Source organism: Meleagris gallopavo, chromosome 29 (assembly GCF_905368555.1).
Source record: "Meleagris gallopavo chromosome 29, MGAL_WU_HG_1.1, whole genome shotgun sequence".
Lineage (NCBI taxonomy): Eukaryota > Metazoa > Chordata > Aves > Galliformes > Phasianidae > Meleagris > Meleagris gallopavo.
In genome coordinates this window covers 1,512,183-1,534,245 of record NC_139432.1, presented here as the reverse complement: position 1 = coordinate 1,534,245, position 22,063 = coordinate 1,512,183, and the positions used below count along the sequence as shown (strand labels likewise).

The 22,063-nt window shown below is 47.4% G+C and overlaps 1 protein-coding gene and 2 long non-coding RNA genes across 7 annotated transcripts in view; 2 read left to right on the top strand and 1 right to left on the bottom strand.

The window, feature by feature from the left end:
• Positions 1–22,063, top strand: part of ASIC2 (acid sensing ion channel subunit 2) — a 419,414-nt gene that overhangs the window by 345,092 nt on the left and 52,259 nt on the right. The gene's annotated exons all lie outside the window — the stretch shown is intronic.
• Positions 1,416–8,522, bottom strand: LOC146542572 (uncharacterized). Of its 2 annotated transcripts, none has more exons than XR_014879984.1 (4): positions 8,228–8,522; positions 3,555–3,681; positions 3,256–3,369; positions 1,416–3,130 (listed from the first exon to the last, which is right to left on the bottom strand). It is a non-coding gene; the product is annotated as an uncharacterized LOC146542572 (long non-coding RNA). The 2 variants fall into 2 exon arrangements; XR_014879985.1 differs by having other exon boundaries at positions 8,358–8,522.
• On the top strand, positions 6,683–21,865 carry LOC146542571 (uncharacterized). The gene is made up of 3 exons (XR_014879983.1): positions 6,683–6,886; positions 8,849–12,865; positions 14,221–21,865. It is a non-coding gene; the product is annotated as an uncharacterized LOC146542571 (long non-coding RNA).

The window sequence follows — 22,063 nt, the reverse complement described above, 5'->3', positions numbered from 1 at the left end:
ATTAAATCCCATGCTCTCATCGTCAGGCTGCAGTGACATTAAGTAATATCACTAATTGTGTGTTAGTTAGCATCAGAGGATCCAAGACAGAATTGCTGGGTGCTGCCTGAGTACAGCAAGCAATGAAACTTGCTGTGAAGATGGGCTTGCTCCCTCCTTTGGGAGCATCCATCAGGAGCTGTGGAACTCCTGCAGCTCCACAGGGCTTCTCATTATCACAGAAATTTGATTTCAGGCTATGAAATGGGGCTGGAGTATAGGAACCCATGTCCCTTTTATTACTATTGGAGTGGGGTTTTTGTCTGTTTCTGTTTTGGTTGGTTGGTTTGGTTTGGCTTTATTGGGTGCTCACCAACACAGAGACGTGCTGCTGTGGGTGATTCAGGATGAGGGGTTCAGGGCAGCCCAGAGACCCCACTCTGCACAGTTAATTTATTTAAAAATGAGAAATTTGCAATAATTAATGCTTTTATCACCTCCCCATTGATTTTTCTGCATAGTGCTGGCCCATAAGACCTTACCATGGAAGGTGTATGTCATTTGGGTTGCTGTTTCTCTAGGTGTGAGAACAAAAGCCCTGCAACAAGAGGCAACCCTGGTGTTGGAGCTCCCTGTTGGGCATGACTGTGGGGGCTGAGTGCCAGGCAAAGGGACACAGTGGGTTTTAATGTGATGGGGTGAGCACTTGGGAGGAAATCAATGGGGACTTATTTCATGCAGGAAGGAAAGAAACGTGCTCAGTGCTTCAGCCAAGGTCTTCCCACTGCCACCATGCAACTCTTGAGCTTCTCCCAATCCTATTTCACCCCAGGTCCAAAGCGCTGTGCTTTGGATGTATGGATGTGTTCCTCAAGAGGAAGGGCAAGTGAAGAGAGGAATCTGCAGGAGGAGCTGTAGGTATCTCCATTCATTGCAGGGGAGTTGGACTGGATGGCCTTCAAGGGTCCCTTCCAACTCAAATGATCCTGTGATGATTCTGTGATGGAGATTAGGTTTGGGCAGGGCTTTCTTGCACACTTTTTCCCCTCAAGATGCTCTTTTTGCTTTTTGCTTATGCCAGAGCCATCAGTGAGGAGATGGAATACCAGTTAGTTGCATGCTAAATGTATAATCATCAACATAGGTTTGTTTTACTTATGTAATAGATTCCAACTAATTGCCTGCTGCCCTACAGCAGAATTAATATAATTAGGGGCATAATTTTGGTTACCTACCACTCAGGAATTCTGCTAAGGCTTAATTAATATTTGCAAACTGCTTCAGGATCCTCCAACCATCTACTAATGTGTACAGAAGGCAAAGAATAACAATCCTGGTGTTGTTATGTAGGCGTGGAACCAAATGGGGTGGGGAGGTGGAATAAATCCAGTGGGAATCCAGGGGGGGGATAAGTCAGGGATGCTGAAGCTTGCTTCAGAGCTGGAAGGACAGTGGTGCTGTATAGCAAGGTATTGCCAAATTGCATTTATCCCAGGATAGGGCTGCGTGTGGGGCTATCAGCAGCATCATCACCTGTCTGTAAGTTTGGGTCCTGGCTCTGTCTGAGGTCATGTTTTCCATTCCCAGAGGTTGCAGGCAGCGGGTCAGGGCTCTGTGCTCATGCTGTCTGCAGGGCTGGAGGGATGCAGGGGTCTCCTTTCTTATTGAAGGGACAGAGATTGCCATGGCTGCACGTGGGGCCAGGAAATCCTTCTGTGATGGATTGCACATGCCGGGAAAAAAAAAAAAAAAACACCTAGGAGAAAATGGCTTGAGAAAGCTTAAAACCACAGAGGGTGTTAGCAGTGGGACACCTCTACATGCTTTGCCTTCCTCTGCCCATTTGCTTGGAAGCAATTCCTTTATTTCCCCTTGCATTTCTGCTCTCTCTCACCTTTGCAGTTTTCACCACTTGTTTAATCCTTTTTTCTCATTTCCTTTATTTCCCCCCTGCTGTTTTTCTCTCTCTGCCACTCATTCCTCCCAGTCAGTTGTGGGAGTTCTTCCCCATGTTTTACCATCTCCCCAAGTGCTATAATTTCAATGGCAGGAGGTATTTGCCATTTGTTCCCCATCACCGTGATCCAGTTCTGTGATTTACTTCTGAAATCAAACAAACTCCAGCAAAACGTCCCCATCAGCACCCTTGTGCTTTAATTATTTTTTTCATTAATAAAATTAAAACATAAATTAAGAACTAGAGCTGTTACTAATCTGATGACCACACTTGCTCACATACGGATTTTCATATGGTGGTATTAAATCAAGAAGAATGGCCTATTATAATATAATTAGCTGTGATTCACAAGCAGGAATTACTGTTGCCAATGTGGGGAGGGGTGGAAATTGCATAATACAGTTGGAAAATATTGAAACCTTTGTAGTTTGGGTTTGTTTTTTTTTGTTCCTCTTTGCCTTTTGGGAGCTGGAATGAAGGAGAAGCTGCTTTAGGGAACTCACAATGGATTTTGTAATAAATTTATGTAATGAGCAAAAGTGTCTTATTGTGGGCATGTAAATCTTCATATGCTCCCAACATATGTTCCCAACAGAAATAAATAACCTCATCCTGTGGCTTTATTAGGCTTAATGCATCAGTGCTTCCCAGCCCACTCTTGCAGAAGGACCTCAATCTGTCTGAACACTGGGCAGGGGCAAAAGCAACAGCAACTTCACCATAGAGCTGGACTCCCATGGCTACACACCTCTATAAAAACTGCATCAATTCAATTTGACATTTAATTATAATTTTTTTTTTTTTTGCAAGCATATAGAGCAGTGGAGAAGTTGGGTTGAGGATGCTCACTAGGAGCATCTCCATGGCAGTGCTGTGTGTCTGCACTGGGTTTGGGCTTTGGGGTCTCATACAGATGTTGCTTGGGGCTGTGGACCCTATGCTGTGTTTCTGATGGGAGGATGCTTCAGATTTCATCCGAAGTCAGAAGCAGCATGAGGTCCTTTGGACTCTGAGTGGGTTTTTGCTCTTTCAAATCTTCTTGTTCCAACAAGAATTCTTCAGATTTCGCCATCCAGGTGGCAGCGTCAATGAGAGATGCTTCAAATAGATCCTTCTGCATCTTTTGCTTTCAAGTGAGGTGGCTGAAAATTTCCTTCTGCATGTGAGGAGAACCCCTCCATCCCTCCTCCTGTCCTGCAATCAGGCAAAGGGAAGAGATGGAGCTACCAGGGCTTGTCTGGAGTGACCCCAATACCAGAAAAACAGGGCTGAAATCCCTGATGAAATGACAAAGTAAAGTACAAATGGATTTTTCTCACCAGAGCTTTCTCAAGGTACTGGGAGGGAAGCATCCCCTTCTGTAGAGGACAAATCTTGATCAGGAGGGCAAGGATGAAATAATGGAGCTGCAAAACACTCGGGCTGCACAAACACTGCTCTATAAGGAGAAAAAACAACAGATTTTTTTATTCTAAGTCCAGGTACCTCACAATGTTGTGGCTCTGTTTATTTTCTTAGCAGAACCACTGAGAGGTTTTTTTGGGCAAGACCTGAGATAACGCCTGAAGCAGATTAATGCAAAACTGCACTTTGCTGGAGGCTACCAGTAAAAGGATACGACATAGAGCCCCATCTCCTCTTGTGTCAGCCAGCACTCTTCCAGGGATGCTCCATCCTTTGAGACCTCCAAAGTTCCATGCTGCTTTCTCATCCCCTTCTCTGGGATCCCCGAGGTGCCCATGGTGCTGTAACAAGAAGTTCCCAATTGCAATGGGATTTTTCTAAGGAATGAAGCAATCTGTGCCCCCTCTGCTCTCCCCGTTGTGTCCACCATCCCTAGCACAATGCATGGATTTGTGGGGTGGGTTTGGGGTCTTCAGCTCATGGCCATCTCTGTGTCTGTCGTGGGAACAGTGGCTCTGGGGAGCCACTGAGGTTGCTTAAACTGGTTGATGCTCTACTTAATGTGTCATTCTGGCATACAAACGCAGAAAATCCTTCCTTCCAGGAGGATATTTTCAGCATAAGGTATTACTCTGCCTTGAGGCATTCACTGCAAAACAACACTTAAAATATTTACTGTGTACTCTGACAAATCCAGACGTTGCATGCACACAGTGCCAGATACCTCAACCACCCTGCAATCAGCACGCACCGTAGTATCAGACACATCCATCATTCTGTTTCTAATGATGCTTGCATCCCTATCCTCTCTCTGTCAAAGCTTCCTACAGGCCTTGGGTGACTTACTGCACCCGGGATTGGGTGCTGCAGCAACACTTGCATCCAGCAGCAGGTTTCAGCTAGCAGCCAGCTGAGGGGGGACGGTTGGGCTGGCATGAGCCATGCGTGCAAAGCTGATGGTTTTCTTCTGAAAAATACAATTACTTGTTGTCTTTGCAAGCTTTGCTTCTTCTTCAGTGCACTGATTTCCCTTAGATTTGCTTGTATTCTCCCTCCATCCATGCTTATCGATCTCCAGATGCAGTTGGAATTGATTCCCCATTGCCTTCTCTACTCTCAGCTGCCCTTTCCAGCTCAGTGCTGGGGCTGGGGATACAAATGTCCACGACCTTTTGATGAGATGATGGCCCCGTGCCTTCTGGGGTGGCTTTGTGGCTGCAGGAAGCCATTTACCTGTCATAGTTTCTGCTTGCTCCTCTTACATCAAATTATTAAAGTGCCATTCCCAGGCGTTACAAGTATGATCTCCTTGACTCTCCAGTCATGTGTTCCATGGGGTGCTGGAGGGGTTCACTGTGGCTTCATTGCTCCCTCTTGAGCTCCCAGCCCCAAATACACCCCTGGCTGGAAAAGATTCTGCAGTGCCCTGTGTGGCTGCAGGTGCTGACCCTGGTCTTGTTTCCATTGGAGTCCTGTGCCTTTGATTTCTCAGTTGATGGGCAATTCCCTATTGCTTGTGTTGAACAAGAACACTTAATTGCAGGTTTTATGGTATTGCATACCCTATTGAAGCAGTTCAGTTGCAGTTGTTATGCATCAGCACAGGGGAGGGCATTGCTACACGTCAGTGCACTGAAGGAAAGGATCCCAATACCAATGCTGAAGGTTAGTAAAAAAAAATACCATTTTAAGAGGGTTGAAGTTTTGTTGTGTTTTTGTGCTTTGCCTTCTGGCATGGGCAGCACAAGAGATGAGATTCCCAAGCTTTCTTTTGTAGCCATTAGGCACCCTGATTAAAAGAAACCCAGAACGAAGGTTTGCATGGGTGTCCTTAGTGCTTGCCTTTAAATATCAAGTACCATGAGATGGCACGGGCCAAGGGTTTGGCTCAGGGGGATTTTATGATGTCTGAATGTGTTGTTAATGATGCTGTCACCTAAGAAAACCCACTGATTTCAAGGTTGAATATGAGAAGTGTAGGAGTTAGTAAGGGATTATAGGCAGTGTATTTGTCTTACTAGAAGGGAGTGTATGCATTTGATGGTTTGATCTGTTGGGATGTCTCTCCAAATGCTGGAAACACCTGGAGAGGTTTGCAGATGGGCAGACAGAAAGATGCCAAGTGCTGGAGAAGGCTCTGAGTTCATGGTAGGTGCTGTGGAGACGTGGGTGGTGGTACTTGTGCTATCCAGGCATTAAATATAGTGCACAACGCATCCTCTTTGCATTTCTTTCCCTACCTGAGTCATCAGTCTGCCTTTCTATTAGCATCACAGGCACTGCTGGTTTTGGGGTTTTCCTTATTGTCTTCCCCATTCTTGGGTGGCGATGGAGATGTGGGGGTGGTGCCCCAATCCTTGCACTCCTGGATCCAACGATGGAAAGGAGGTTTCGGGAAGGGAGGGATTTTTCTGTCCAGCACCCTACGTATCATAACAACTAATATATATATAGGGGAAATGGAAAATGACTCCCTGTGGGGAATTGGGTGCAGAGCTGGTAGTTACATAGGGTTAATGCAGGGGTTTGTTTTATCAAAACTCCTGCTGGTTCATAGTGAACATCTGCATTGACTTTTGGAGGTGTTCCCTCCCTGCTGACGGAGCTCAGTGCCAAGTTTTTTTATTAAAAAGGGGTGGATTAGGAAAAAAAGAATGCATACAGGGAAGAAAAAGAGAGAGAGGAAGCAGGAGAACAACTTTGCAACATGCACATGTCCTGGAGTGACTCTGGACAGGTTGTGCAAAGGGCAGGGAAGGAGCTGAAATGTTTCTGTATGACAGAATCTGTATGATAGAAGTGCATGGAAGTTTTGTGCCCTGCTAACCCAAAACACTTAATATGTCATTTCCAGGAGGAGGGTTTTGAGGAGATAAAATAAAAAGCTTGAGGACAGCTCTTCTGTCTCCTAAACCAGTTATTAGTGGCTGCAGTGCTGCCACAAGGGATGCTCCAGGGCAGGGATGGAGCTCCCGGATGGTTCATGTGAAGAAATGGGGAAAAATGAATAACTAAAGCAGAAATCGTCAAGAGAGGGTGGAGGTATCAGCCTTTCCAAGCTGATGCAAGCTCCTTCCATGGGAAATCCTGCCTTTTGTTTGGATTTACTTGCACTTTTTCAAAGCCTTTTTGCCTTTTTGCCCTCCGTTGTTGCTTTCCTGCCTCGTTAGAGATGGACTCTGGAAGAGATGAAGGGATGATTTAACCTCCAGTGCCAAGCGTGAGCCTTGCGTTCAGGCAAGCAGTTTATTAGTGGGGCTGCTGACGTTGGGTCTTTCAAAGCACCGGGGGGTGTTCAGGGCTCTCTCCTCCTCACTGACGCGAGCGCAGCGCTCCGACCTCTGTTGGGGAGCACTCAACAAGTGTAGGGAGCGTGAGCTGCCTCGCAGAGGTGGTTTCCCAGCAACTAGACAGGAGAGAGAGACAAAACACAGAGCAAACAGTTGCTATCTGGCAACCTGTTTGTTTTAGAAGTGGTTCCTGAGACATCGGGGCTTGTTAGCACGAAGCTGACACTTGCTCGGTTTTCATCTTGCCCTCCTCCAGGTTTGTGAATGCAATACCCTTTTTTGATGTTAGATGTCAGGAAAATAGGCTCCGGGTGCCGATGCTGAGCAGGAGCAGGGGGATGCAGCCCGCCTGCTGCAGGCTGATTGCATTATGCACGCCACTCTGCCGCTAATTGCTGGTCTTTTAAATATGTACAAAGCAGCAGCGACTGAATAATAGGTGGATGGAGAGCTCATACACAACGCCGGTGTGGAAGCCGTCAGAGCAGGATGCTTTGTTGTCCCTTTGTGTGGTTGAGAAGGGAGCTGTTTGAGGGGTACAAAAGCTGAGCAAAAGCCGGCTGCAAGCTGGCAGCATTGCAGCCTGCAAAATCCCGGTTAAACAAATGTTGTAAAACCCGGCCCTGGAGGGAAGGAACGCTCATAAACTTTGCAAAACAAATTGCTTGCGTTACGATAAAGCAGGTGAATTCTTGGCTGCTCATGAACTGTAATGAGGGATCAGGGATGCTGCAAAGCTCTCTCTCGGGTGCTGCGGGCGGTGGGGTTGCACAGAGGCTCAGCTCTGCTCGGGTTGATGAGCTGTAGATTCACCCATGGTTTTCTTGTGTTGTCTCTGCTCCTGTTTGCTTTTCACAGCTGGAGATGGAGGAGCTGCTTTCCTGCTCCTTCTCACCCTGTGTGCATCCATCACGCAGCTCAGAGATGTGCTGCAGGAGGGTGGAAGGGACAGGACCCAAGGGTCCTCACCTTGCACAAAGGGACCTTTCCCCAGACCTGCTGTGCTCAAAGGCTGCTGCCTCACATCCCCTTCCTTCTCTGCTGAAGGTGCTGGGGGTACATGAGGCAAATGTACCCCCATGATCCCAATGTCCAGTATGATGGGTGGAGAGAGTGGAGAGTGATAGGACGAGGGGGAATGGTTTTAAACTGAGACAGGAGAGATTTAGGTTGGATATGAGGAGGAAGTTTTTCAGCCAGAGGGTGGTGAGGCACTGGAACAGGTTGCCCAAGGAGGCTGTGGATGCCCCATCCCTGGAGGCTTTCAAGGCCAGGCTGGATGTGGCTCTGGGCAGCCTGGGCTGCTGGTTGGTGACCCTGCACACAGCAGGGTGTTGGAACCAGATGAGCACTGTGGTCCTTTTCAACCCAGGCCATTCTATGATTCTATGATTATGATGCAGAGCAAAGCAAACAGCAAATAAATGGCAAAGACTGAGTAAGAGCGTTGCTAACAGAAGGAGCTGTATTTCAAACATCAGCACTGTGCAGTCCCTATATTTTCTGGCAACCTTCATCCAAAGCCACACTTCACACCAACCCACCCCATCTCCTTGTCCTTGCAGTAAGGTGGTGTCTGCTGTCCCCCAACCCTCACCTCATCTGTGCAGCGCAGAGCTGAGCTCCCATCCTGCATCCTCCACTCCTCCCCAAGTGCAGGGCTTGGAGATACCTTCAGAATGGCCAAAGCTATGATGAACTCTGAGGAGGGGACGTTTTGCACCCACCTGGTGCTTTTCTGCCATTGATGTCGGGGTTTTTTTTGCTGCTGTTTAATTAGATTAGTCTTCTAAGTTTGGTGGCCAGCTGTTTGCTTTGCAGACGAGCAGAAAAAATCCGGCATTGCGCTCCTGCTGCTTTCTTCTTGTAATGAGCTTGTTAGCAATTAGTTGCTATTGGAGCAGGCTGCCGTGTGTGGAGAGGCAGTGCAATGAGCTCAGCACCTGGAGAGTGGCTTTGAGGTGGGAACAGGGTGGAAAAGGGAACTGGGATGAGTGGTTTCAAGGCTGACGGGCTGGGTGCATTGGTGCAGTTGTCTTTGCTCATTTGTGGATAGCTTAGCTGAGTTTGGGATTATTATTATTATATATAATATTAAAGAAATAATACTTAGAGCATAGGAATTTTCCCTTCTCTCCTAGTAGGGGGAATTCATTGGAGAAACTTTCTCTAAAACCTTTTTTATTCTTTTCCTGTCGTTCATCCCTGCCATCAGCAGCAAGGAAACGTGGATGGCACAGCACGTCCTGGGCAGAGCAGGCTGTGCAAGGTCCAAGGCGGCCGTTGGCTTTGGCAGAGATGCAGCTGAGCCCCGTGGAAGCAGGAGGGGTGCCCACAGCACGGAGCTTTTCCCAGTTGTTGACTCAGAGCCTGGATTTCTGCCAGCCCGGCGGGTGGGAACGGAGCCTCAGGCTGCAGATTTCGGCTGCCGTCTGATGGATCTCCGCCTGCAGATGAGCTGAAGGGCTCTTTCGGGGGTCTTGGAGTTCACACATCTCGTTTTCTAGCTTGCAGAAGATTTTCCGTGCGTTGTTGCTGATATTTTTGACAGCTTTGCCTTGCAGGTGGGTGCTGGCATGCCCACACTGGGGCTCCTTGCTGCATTTTTCTTAGTGGGATTAATAACCAGAGCTGTGGGATTTGAACCCTCGCAGTTCAGCTGAGGAAGACTCAATTTCTCTGCAGGCAACTTCGGGCATCTGTGCTTAAATAACCTTTTAAATAACCTATTACTTGGCCAAACAGCACACTTTGGAGCTGAGCTCTGTCCCTGGCAGCCCTTCTAAAATGGGTCTTTTTTATTAAAAGAAAAAAAGCAAAGAAGAACTGGGAGAAGGGTCTGTGCTTTTGCACAGAGTTTCTGTCACTCCCTCCCCCCTGTGTGTATCATTTCTCTTCCTTTCCAGAAGCCACCAAGCTATAATGACTCAAATACTCCACACTAATTAATCTTTGGAAGGCCCACAAGTGAAAAAGAAAAAAAAAAGGGAATTGGCTTTTATGAATGTCCTAAGGAAAGGACAAACTGAGGGCTAGAGGAAGCTCATTTTCACCAGCTGCCCTGCCTCTGCAGAGCTGTGGGAAGATGGTGAGCTCCCAGCTCCAGCCTTGCAAACAGGGTGCTCCTCACATCCTTCCTCCATCCAGACTTGCATTTGACATGTGCCACATGTGTGCAGGTCTGGCTTCTTTGCCACCGTCCCCATTTGCAGAGACGAATTGCTGTTTGCTTTCCTTGGTGGCTAAGAGGCACAAAACGAAGCTGGAGGCTGTACTGACATCTGAACCTGCATGCAAAGGAGAGCAATGGGAAACCCACTGAGATTTGCTCAGTGCGTGTCATAAAAGCAGTGCATTTGGACCAGGGATGGGTTTTCCTGCAGGCTCTGCTCTTTGTAGCTGAGGGTTAATGAGACTACAGGGGTTATAAAAGCTATGAGGGGCTTTTCTTGCTGCTGCCTGTGCAAAGCAAAAGCTCTCAGCCCCTCTGTGCCTGGTGAGTAACAGGAACAGAAAACACTGTCTCTGGGGAAACAGCTCCAGGTTCTTCCACTTAAGTGTGTCATTTGATCTGCTCTTACATCTACTTTGCAAATTCACATCCTTCAATCCTTTAAACAAGCCCTCTGGTTTACATAGCTGTTCCGTAGCGCTGGGATGTTGTTATAACCCGGCCTTGCAGACTCCTTATCCAACACGCTGAAGTGAGCGGGGATTTAATCTAGCAGCAATCAAACAAAACACCTGTGCATCTGCTCCCTGGTTGCCTTGAAGTCGGCCGTTATTTTGCTGTTAACACAAGGCTGTGCAGCATTTGCCTTTCCAAGCAAACTCCTACACACGTCGCCTTGTGCACCAGCTCTCAGTGATGCTGAGTGCCAGAGCCACAGATTGGCTCCATCCTCTCTCCTCTCTCCCCATTGTCCTCATCCTCTCTCTGCCATTCCCATTATCCTCATCCTCTCTCCAGTATTCCTGCTGGCCCCCACCTCTTTTCACTGATACTATTCTCTCTCTAGTGCCCTGAACATCCCCCCCTTCTCCCCACTGTCCCCATCCTCTCTCCACTGTCCCTGCTGTCCCCATCCTCTCTTCAATGTCACCATTCTCTCTCTCTACTGTTCTAATAATCTCTGTATTCTCCCTGCCGTCACCATCCTCTCTCTGCCATTCCCATCATTCTCATCCTCTCTCCACTGTCCTTGTTGTCCCCATCCTCTTGCCCCAGGCATCCCTTTCTCCTCCCCACCATCCCCATCCTCTCTCTGCTATCCTCACTGTCCCCATCTTCTCTCCACTGTCCACATCCTCTATCTGCCATCCCTGTCATCCCTGTTCTCTCACCATTGTCCCCATCCTCTCTTTCTGTCTCCACCATCCCTGACCTCTCTCTGCAGTCCCCTCTATCTCCATCAGCTCTTGCTGTGTCCATCCTTACCATCCCAATCCTCTCTTCCCTGCCATCCCCACTCTCTCCCTGTTTCTCCTCTTGCCCTGAGCTGGGAGCTGCACTGATGGAGGACTTCCAAGGCCAGGGGCTGGGTGGGGGCTGCAGGCTGTGCAGAGCCCTGTGAGCACACACAGCTCCAGAGATGTTGCACCATTACTTCATCACCCCACATCCATGCAGCAATGATATAGCTACAAGAAGCCAAATCAAAATGCTCTTTCCCATGTATAATAAACATAATACATCATTTTTTGTTTCCCCCTCACTTCTCTCACCTGTCTACGAGAAGAAAAAAAATAAATCAGTTTCCTAGCAAGGAAGAGTGACATTTCTATTTTTAAAGGGCCATTTATAAATAGTGGCATTACTTCAGTCTTTTGCAGTGTGAGGGTGCAAACTGCCTCCCCGCAGAGCCCGGGGCTGTGCTGCAGCCCTCAGCCCACAGCCCTATTTGTGCTGCTCAGCCATGTTTCCTCCTGACCTATTTCTGTGCATGTTTGTGATAAGCCCCAGATGTAACGGCACTCTGACGAGCTGCCAGACTAATAGATTTGCAAGGGAGGTTTTGACTTGTTTGCTAATAGCTCACCTGCGCCGTTGTTTGATACCTCTGTGAGCTCACCCTGTGCTGTGTGCAGCTGGGAATTCACCGCTTTTAATAACAGCAGGCTGAGAGCTGCTGCTTTCAGTCCCCAAAGCTTTCCTCTTGCCCTTGCTGTCAGGACAGAGCTGCTGTTTGGCTCTGCACACTGCGGTGCTGCTAAGGGGTGAATTTATGGCAGCACAAGGAGCTTTGCAAGGTGCTGCATGGGAGCAATGGGATGCAGCTCTGGGTGATGGGTGGCAGTGCTGGGGGTTGGGGATACGGTGAGGGGCACACAGAGCATCGCCCTCCCACCTCTGCTGCCACCACCCACAGCTGGATGTCTTCTTTCCAACTGCTGTGAGGTCTCGGTGCAATTTATTTGGCTGATTAAAAAGCACAAGCAGTGAGCATGTATCCGAGCTGTAGAAATACAGAGCTGAGCGTGCTGTAGTGCTGGCTATGCCACCAGTTCCTGCTGGCTGGAGGGAAACGTGGAGTCAGGGCCAGATCCTGCCCAAGGGACACGGTATCTGGGCATGGTGAGGGTGGTGTGGGGTAGGACTTGGGGATCTTAGTGGTATTTTTCAAACTTAATGATTCTGTGGGTCTCTGCACAGACAGGGTGAGGTGTCAGGCTGGCAGGGCCAACATGGACAGGGTCCAAACTTTACCCCTTTCTGTATAACAAAATAGATGTGCACTTTCTCTCTCTGGAGTATTGATTTCCTATGGGAAATAAAAGCCTGCCGTTGGGTCTGGGCATGGCTGGTACCTATAGCATCGATGTGCCACAAGCAGTGATTTGCCAGGAGCATTAGATGGATACATGGACAAAAGGATGTCCCAGACCTCAGCTGCTGTCTGAGCTTTGTGCGCTTTCCTTAAATTATTTTGGCCGTTGTTAAAGTAAAAATAACAACCTCCCAGTCTTTATCAGTCCTCACAGATGCCAGAAGTCTCCTGCGAATTGTGACTGTGTCACGGCTTAACCTGCCTTAATAACAGGCTGCAGTGATAAGGGAGGAAATTCCTCCCATTTGTTTATTCTCTTTTTGGCTTCTTTTCTGCCTGTTCTGTGGCCGAGTTTAACCCAGGTGGGTGATTGAGCGCTGTGACTCGTACAGAAACCACGTGCTGCAAGAGCAGAAGATTGATTCCCATCATTTCTGGCTCTTCTGGAAAGTCATTTCCATTTCCAGGTATCATCGCAGGGACACAGAGAAACTCTCCTGGAACAATAGAGAATGACCAGGAGAATGAGATGCAAATCTCTGGGGTTAACGTGGGAGGGATTCGCATTTGTGCAGAGCAGAATATCAGAGGGAGAGGGCAAAGTGGAAAAAAATGCAGTCTAGGAGAGGCTTTTGTAATTACATACTGGAGCTAAAGGTGTTGCTTGGGCGTGGGAATGGGGAGTTTGGGCCCTTGAGCACATCGCAGTGGGGACATGGGTATGTCACGGACACGACATCCAGGGCTGGATCACCAGACATGGTCTTTCCTCTCCATCAGACCATGTACAGCAGCTCTCTGCTGGGCTGGGTTCTGAGCCATCGTGCATGATCCTAAATGCAAGGTGATTTCAGGGCATTGCCCTAAATCCATGTACTTTATTATTGCTGTTTTTTGTTCTGGGCTGGGTGGCACACATTGAGCCGCATTTGCTTTCACAATGTAATTTCCTACCCAGGGCAGCTGAGCTGCTGCTTGGTGCTGATTGCCCACCAGTCACATCCCATAGTAATTGTTTGATGTTCTGCAAACACGCTCATCCCACCACAGGGTTGGGGATGGATGAGAAGGAGCAGCCCAGCCCTGCACTGCAGTTTTTGGTGCTTCAGTGCAGAAGGGGAAAATGATGCTGCTTCGAGCTTATTGACCTTTACTGAAATTGTGATTTCCTACTAAATCATGTTGAACAACGTTGAAAAACAGCTCTGTTTTATATTGAAGGAACTCTGTCCCATCTAAAAGGCTGCAGCTCTGTTCTGCCTTTTTTTTACTGGAGCATCTGTGTGGCTTAGAGCGTACTTACTAATTTTCATTTGCTTGTGCATCATATAATCATCAGTACTTAAAACAGTAAACACAGACACGGTTGTGGCTAAGTGACTCAATTAATCATAGGCTTCCTGTCCGGCTGTGGTTTACCAACATGACTTTCTTCACCTGCATTAAAATTTATTTTGAGGCAATTTTCAGACAGAGACTAGTTGAAGATTGAGTTGAATGGAGGAGATCATGTCCTAATGGTGCTAATGTAGGTCATTAGCCTCCGTGGTCACAGAATCATAGAACCATAGAATAGTTGGTTGGAAGGGATGCACAGAACAGGGATGCGATGGAGAAGAGAACTTTGAGCTGAGGATAGTGGAATTCACACTTTGCATTGCAAGAGCTTGCAAGTGTGTTTATCATTTGAGCTTAGGTTAAAAATAAGCAGAAAACAAAACTTGATTCAGCGTGAAAACCTGAGCGGCAAGCTGAAGCATTGCATTTTGGGCTCACAGTATGGTTTTGGATTAACCATTCATGGTGTGGTTATGTCTTTCAGAATTCTCTTTGCAAAGAAAAAGAAGAGGAAGAAAAATGCCAGTTGTCCCCCCCAAAACCCTACGTGGTGTTGAACATTTTGCTTTTCCTCTGCGAGCCAAAAAGAAGGAGCCTTCCTTCACTGCCAGGTTATGTGATTGGCCAAATAAAGTAACTGCCTGAAATCCCTTGTGTCCATGTAGGATCAGAGATGAGTGATGGACAGACTGTCATTTACTTCATTTTCATTAAAAAAAAAAAAAAAAAGTGGGAAAAAGAGGAATAGCAATTGCAGGCTCTGGTGTACCCCACTGCTGCACAAATGTTTTGCCCTGAGTTGCTGCAGAGTTGGGTGCGTCGTGTTTTATGGCTGTGGTTGTATGGGAAGGTTGTGGGCAAAAAGTGCCTCAAAGTGTGGGAGAGAGCAAAAAGGGAGATATCATTACAAGTAGAAAGCAGGAATGGGAGCGGCTTGGGCTCGTGTTCTCCTGAGTTATAGGAGAATTTCTGCAGAAATTACTGTAATGTTCCGCAATATGGAGACTCTGTCCTATATGTCAAAGGCAGAGAAAGACTGGGCTCCATCCAGAAGGCAACCCCTGCCTGCAGGGCTTTGCATGTTGCAGAGGAGCTGTAGAGCAATCCTGTGGGGCTGTTCTTGGTAAGACACGTGCTCAATCTGGGGCAGAGTAAGGCTTTATGGAGCTGCTCTCTGTGCAGTTCTTTGCATTGCTTGTTGTGCTGAACCTGGCTGGCACGACATCTTGTTGTGTGTGAGAGCAGCCACTGAAGCCCCAAACATTGATGTTACAAGGGTGAATCTTTGCAATGCAAAGCACGAGGGCATTCACGTTTTGCTTTGTGCCATCGGCAGCAGCAGGAAGCATTGAGCTATAGGGTATCCTGGCTGCTTTTGCAAGATGACCTCCCTGTCTCTGGGGGTAATCATCTCTCTGGACTCCTCACTAGATGAGAATTTTGTCTGGGTTCCATTAAGAGGTGATTCATGGGAGTGCTGGGTATGCTCTCCTCTGGGAACCTGCAGTGCTTCCCCCACACAGAACCCAGGAACTTCTTAAATATGAAATTTGCCTTAATCTCACTGCAATTTGTCTTGATCTCAATGCAACTCTCCCTTTTTTTGCCTCTCATTCCCAAATTTGCAGCTCAGCTGCCTTGGAGTCATGCAACCCTAAGCCAGGTCAACGCAAACCTGCCTGTGATGCTCTGAGATGCTTTGGTTTGCTCAGGGCTCCAAAACCCCATTCAAGCAATTTGTGCCTTATTGAGAGTCTGAGTAACTCGTGCAAAGTTCTTTTTTTTTTTTTTTTTTTTTTTTGCCTTCATCACTACCTTTCAGTTGCATTAAATGCTGCAAAAAAGAAAAGGAAAAAGCACACATCACTCATTCATTACTTTCCAAGTCACCACCTCTTTGAATTTTGTCCAGAAACTGGGGCTGCAATGACACTCCAGCCTTGCCATTAGAAATAAATGTGAGGTTTGAGAAAAAACCCTCTTTGGACCCTTGATAATTTCCAGTGACGGGTTTGTAAGAGGCTCCCTTTCATACAGGAGGTTTGGGGCACCAAATATCTGTCTGAACTGTCAGCAATGCTGCAAGACAGAAAGAAAATAAACAGCAAATGTGAATCCTGCAGGTGCTGCAGATACAGGTGCTTCAGGTGCATGAGTTGGTTGGGAAAAATCAATCCCTTAATTTTCAAGCAACGCTGGAGAAGGTTTTGAGCTTTAGAGAGAAGGATGCAGAAAGCTGCAGATGCCAGGGGTTGTTTGCATTTGGAAACTGATACTTTAATCATCTCTGGTGTTCTCCTTTGAATTCTGATTTAAACTCAGTGCTGAGGGAACTGGCAGCTACAGTGCTGAATAGAGCAAGGGGAGCAGGTTTGTGGCATGAAAATGGGGTTATTTACTTTTGAAGGTTTCTCTTCAGGATGGCATCAGTCTTTCCTTAGTGGGAGGAACCTGCATGCTTTTGTTAAAGCATTCCTCAGCTGAAATCTCAGCTGAAGCCTCAGGCTGTCCCACATCTGCTGCTGAGCCATTGCTGTAGGACAGTGACAGTGTCAGGTTGGGAAATTTGGGACTGGGTGCAGAAATGGTCTGTGATGGTTTGGGGATCAAGTGGAATGCTGCCTTCACTAAAAGATATTGAAGAGCTGAATGTAAAGCGTTTGTAAAGCAGAGATCTTGAGGGGCTGAAGGAGGGTCAGGAGAGCAGCTCGAGTATAGAGAGGGGATTGTCATAGAGTCATGGAACGTCCCCAGTTCGAAGGGTCCTGTAAGTAACATTGAGTTCAACTCCTTCTCAGTGAGCTCCCTGTCAATGGTCTCAAAGGCAGTGTGGCAAAGAGGAAAGGTGGGAGATGAAGCATGGATAGATACGATGATACCTGGTTTTGGGTCAAAGTGACATTTCTCAGTACATCCACACCCAGGGTTTGGCTTCAGGAGGGGACTGAAGGAGCTGCTGGAATCCAGGGGGATCCACAGCCCAATGCAGACAGTGCTGCAAGGCTGTGGACACATTTGGGCCATTGATCTCAATCTGTCCATGGAGAGCAACCACCGATGAGAAATTCCAAATGCCCTCACCTACCTCTCAGCCTTGCTGCTACAGGGAGACCTCCATGTCCTGTAAGACCAATAGATCCAAACCTGTTCCTCGGTGGGAAAATGAATCCTTTTCTTCAGCCACAGGGTCCTGAAGCTGGGGGCTAAATGTGCTCCTCCTGCAGCTTGGAGCTCAGATGCCAGGCAGAAAATTGCTTATCCCCCAACACTCTCACTTCTCCCCTCCTCACCCTCTCCCGTGGGAAGCTGTTGCTTGCTCAGTGAGTTTTGGTGCTGTTTTTTCTTCCTTTTTTTTCCCCCCAAACGCATCGTTCACTCATGCAAAAATCTATCACCCTGTTTTCCCACGACGCCTTGCCGTGCAGCTTTCAATCACCCCAAAGACAAGCTGCAGTATTAATATATCTCCGCAGACTTTGTGGATCCACGTCTCATGTAGGGAAATGAATTTACTCTGCCTCTTGCCCAGCTCGTGCTTTTAAACTGCAGATTAAATGCAGAGATGTCACAGACCCGACCTGATGTCTGCCAGCCCGGGGTGGGAATTTTGGCTGCTTCTGGAGGGTGTTTTGCTGGGATTGTTGACAACTCAAGATAATAATAATAAGCTTCATTTTTGTACCATATTCTCTCCCATCCACAGGGCAATTTCATGCATTATTATGATTTCAGTGTTTGAGTTCATGCTGCAAGTGGAGAATTATGTTAGGATTCAGAGAAGCTCATTAGAGCCCATTAAAGCTCTCTGCGAGACGGTTCTCCAGAATTAGAGGCTTTAACCTTGTTTAGTTAAAATTCAGAGCCAAGGGTGGCCGTTGACGGACTGGAAGGGATGGTTCACTCTGAGGTTAATGCACTTTATCCGTTTGCTCTAAATTCCCATCACTTCTTTGCTGGTTGATGGAGCTGTGCATGATGGAGCAATGGGGTGCTGTCACCAGGGATGGGACCAAGAGCTGCTTGGAGGAGTTTGGCCATCCTGTACCTGTATCCTGTATTCTGCCTCCACCCTACAATCTCTTTAAAACCTAAATCTCCACCCCAGGCAATGTCATGAGCTGTGTCACTTCTCATTTTGTGGTTATGCCCAGCTTTTAGCCTCAGCAAATCAGAGCTTTTCTTCCCCTACCAGCCACCTTTTAAAGACCTTTAAAGACCCTATAAATCTCAGCTGGAAAACTGCAATGATCCCACATCCTTGGAGGCAGCCATTGGTCCCATTCAAGCTCTTGCACCCACACTCACAAGGCGTCTTTCCATCATGGAATCATTATTTACAGAGATGGTTTGGCTGTTGGGTGGTGATACTTCCCCAGCGCTACCCAGGGGCTGCACCACTCAGCATCATTTATACTGCCAGGAACATAACTGGCGTAAATATATAAGCAGATTTGGGCAGTGATTGTAGTTGCTGTATTTTTAGCATACATTGAAAAAGGATTTGGGATTAAAAGCCTCGTCCTGTGGGCACCCAGGCAGCAGCAGATGGGGGTGACCGGAGCTGCAGCAGAAGGTTACTGTGGGGGTGGGATCATGCAAAATGAGTGACATGGCTGAGGTCACGGGGAGGCAGAAATGGAGGTAGGTGACAGTCTCGTGGCTTTTAAGACCGTGTTCAGGTGGATTAGGGTGACATCAGGTGTCTGTGTCAGTTGAGTTCAACTTCCAAGGCTGCTTTGCATGGCCTCAAAGTCTCTGCCTGCTTGCTGCCCCAAGGGGAAGCTGGCAGTAGTCTCACTCCTACATTTGAAGGAGGGGAAAGAATTCAAAAAGAAGCAAAACAACTTCTTTTTGCCCAATGATAAAGAAGATCAGGGCTTGAGTTTGCTCTAAGGTGCTGAAATGAGTATCCGAAATTTGGCAAGGAAAATAATGGAAGGAAAATGATACATCCTCAAGAGACCTGCCTTCAGAGGAACGGCCCAGAGAGCTTCTGAGATGCTCCTGCTGGTGTGTAAGTGGTGGGACAGCAGGAGGGCTCCGTGTTCCCATGTTCCTGAGCTTTGGGGCTTCATTTTGGGACTGCTTCCCAGCAGTATGCATACGAAACATTGGCAGCCCTGCTTGTCACCTTGCTTAGAGGAATCTCAGGTGAGGAGCAGGAAAGCAAGAAACAGCAAGATAGCTGCTTATCTGGAGCATTAATCACGGCTGTGCCAGAAGGGATGATTTGTCAGCGGGCTGAGCAGCCATGGAGAGGAGCCATGTGCTCACCTGTAAGGGGGAACATCAGTTCTTGGACTCGAGTCACTGTCAAGACCTATGGGGACAGTGGCGTTGGTGCCCTTTTGGGGTTCTGTCCATCCCCAGCTGTGCTTTAGGCAGGGTGGTTTGGTCCAACAGACTGTCCAACAGCAGATCTCATCCAAAATGAGGATAAATATGGATTCATAGGTGCTGTTAAGAGGGATGGGGCACATAGCAGTCTAGGGGTGGCGTTGGGGTGGATAAAATGAAGTTTCACGTGTCTCCTATAAAAGCATTCAGATTTATTAGGATTTTATATTATAAATTGTATTATATTATTTATATTTTATTAAGATTTTATTGGTGTGTAAGGAAAGCTTTTCTACCTCTCAAAGAAAGCCTCAGACACACTGAATGTTGCAGTATGGTTACAGCCCAGCTTTCCTTTTCCAGGGACAATAAACTCCCCGTGCTGAGAAGGAAAAGTATGCTGGCTGTTTCCTCTGCACCTGGGAACTGCTGCTGGGGTGCTTACAAGGCCGTGATGTGCAAAATCACTTCCTAAGAGAATAACAACCAAGAGGCCGGGGTGCCAGTGCACCCCGATTATCTTTCTGCATTAACTCACTGGTGTATGGGGTTAGCAAAGGAGCTGAGACTTGAGTTCTAAAGCAGGTTGACTCATTCCCAGTGCTTCTGGCAATAATTTGGCTGACAAAAGCCAGGCATTGCCTTGGCAGAGGGTCCGGCTCTGAGGTCCCCACCCCATGGCTCAGTGTTGGGCCTTAGTTCAAGTCAAGGGCAATGGGAATAGAAGCAGAGCATGGACATGGTGGGGATGGGTTGGGGTTGGACTTGGTGATCTTAGAGGCCTTTTCCAATGTGAATGATTCTATGATTCTATGCTTTTCTTGCTCGTGTCTGGTTGAAGAGCTTCGTGTTGTGTATCTTGCAACTGTGGGGCAGAGTGGAGGCCATGAAGGACCTACACACTGTAGGGGTACAGGGCAACAAGTTCTCAAGGTTTGTGGTTCTTGGTTGTGAGACAATAAAACGCTGAATCTATCCCATACCCACCCAGCGCATGCGCATGAGGGTTATGAAAAGGTCCTTAGACATCAATATGCTTATCTCAAAATCCACTGACCCAGATAAGGTGGTCATTAACACTGATTAGCTAATGAGATCTGTCTGAGCTCATCAGTGTCACAGAGAATGGGCAGTGTGATCCTAACACCGAGGAGCAGTGTCTGGGGGCCCTCTGGCAGCAAGCATCCCATTATTAAAATGAGAACACCAAGTTAAACTTTCTGGACAGAAAGTCTCCTAATTAGTAGCCTTATTTTTAATTATTGTTGTTATTAATAGGTGAATGATAATTAAGATGTTTATTTTTTCCCAGTAAGGCAGCAAACTGTGGAAGAACTGAAGTGAAATGCAATAGCAGGGCACCAAGTTGTAAGGGAATTGCTTTTTCCACAAAGGGCAGCAAAAAGCCTTTAAGGTAATTGCAAATTCTGTAAACCTCACAGAGTCTGATCCCAGCCCTGGAGGAGAGCTGTAGTTTTCAGGGGGTCTGCATGGTTTGGGGGATCCTTTCCTATGGGATGGCTGTGTTGTGCTGAGGACACAGCGTACAGGATCATCTCTGCAAAGAGCTGTAGATTTAGGAGTGGGGCAGCTGGCCAGTTTTATGGAGGGGAGCTGCTGGAGCTGGAGGCTTGCACATCCTTGATCACAGAAATGCAGATTTTGGGGAAGGAAAGCTAAAAAAATCAGCATTAGCACTGGTAGGCCTCTATTCCCTCATCGTGTATTGAAAAATCTCCTTTCCCTACAACTTGGCATTCTGCCTCAAAGATGATGCAGCGCCGAGTGGAATTGATTGCAGAACTTGGCATGAGATGAAGGGTGCAGGATTTCACACTTGATGTGCATGCTTGAAGTCTCACGAGATTTCCACACTGAAAAGCAAGCAAAATAAATGCAAAAAGCAGAGATTTCTTCAACAGGGAGCCCTTGTGAGTCCCATCTCAGCTGCGGGAGAGCAGTGGCTGCTCATAGAATCATAGAATCATAGGATGGCCTGGGTTGAAAAGAACCACAATCTGGTCCCAACCCCCTGCTGTGTGTGGGTCACCAACCAGCAGCCCAGGCTGCCCAGAGCCACATCCAGCCTGGCCTTGAATGCCTGCAGGGATGGGGCATCCACAGCCTCCTTGGGCAACCTGTTTCAGTGCCTCACCACCCTCTGGCTGAAAAACTTCCTCCTCATATCCAACCTAAACTTCCCCTGGCTCACTTTAAAACCATTCCCCCTTGTCCTATCACTGTCCACCCTCGTGGATAGTGGAGCTGTTCCTCCTCCTGTCTACACATCTCAGCATGTGTTGCCATCATCCTGCAGCCTGCTGTAAAGCAAATGGTCATGGAGCACTGATAAACCCAGCAGCAACCCCAACAATGGTATATATGTTTTCTGGAGCAATCAAACCATCACTGCAGCCCTAACTGACAAGGCAGAGGGATAAAATACAACTCCCAACCAGCCCAACAGGCTCTTGAAAAGCAAGACTTGAGAAATCATATTGCTCTTATGGCGTTTGGCAGTTTTCTGCATGTGCTCTGCAGGTTGCACAAGAGAGGCTGATGTCTGATGTCCCTCCACTGTCCCCATCCGCTCTGCTGCTGGTTGTTATCTGATTGATTCTCTTGAAGTGGAGCTCTTTGTGTTGTTCTCTGCTTGTGTGTAGCTTCATTGCATTGCATCACGCAGAAACTGGAGCTTGAGTCCTCCTGAGCTTAGGGCTCAGTGTTAATTTCCTCATCCTTAGTTAAAAAGCAGTGTTGAAAAAAAAAGAAAGACAAATAAAGGAGAAGCAAACATCATTACCGTGTCCTTTGTTAATTTAAATTGCATGCTTCACTTCCAAGCATCAGTCAGACCGTCTGCTTGATTGAGACAGTTTTGGAGCTGCTGTGCATCGTGTCCATCTCCCAGTGTCGTCGATTTTCACTTTATTCTCCAGATAGTCACCTTAATGCACTGATTTCAAGAGAGAAACCCGTCCTTCACCCCC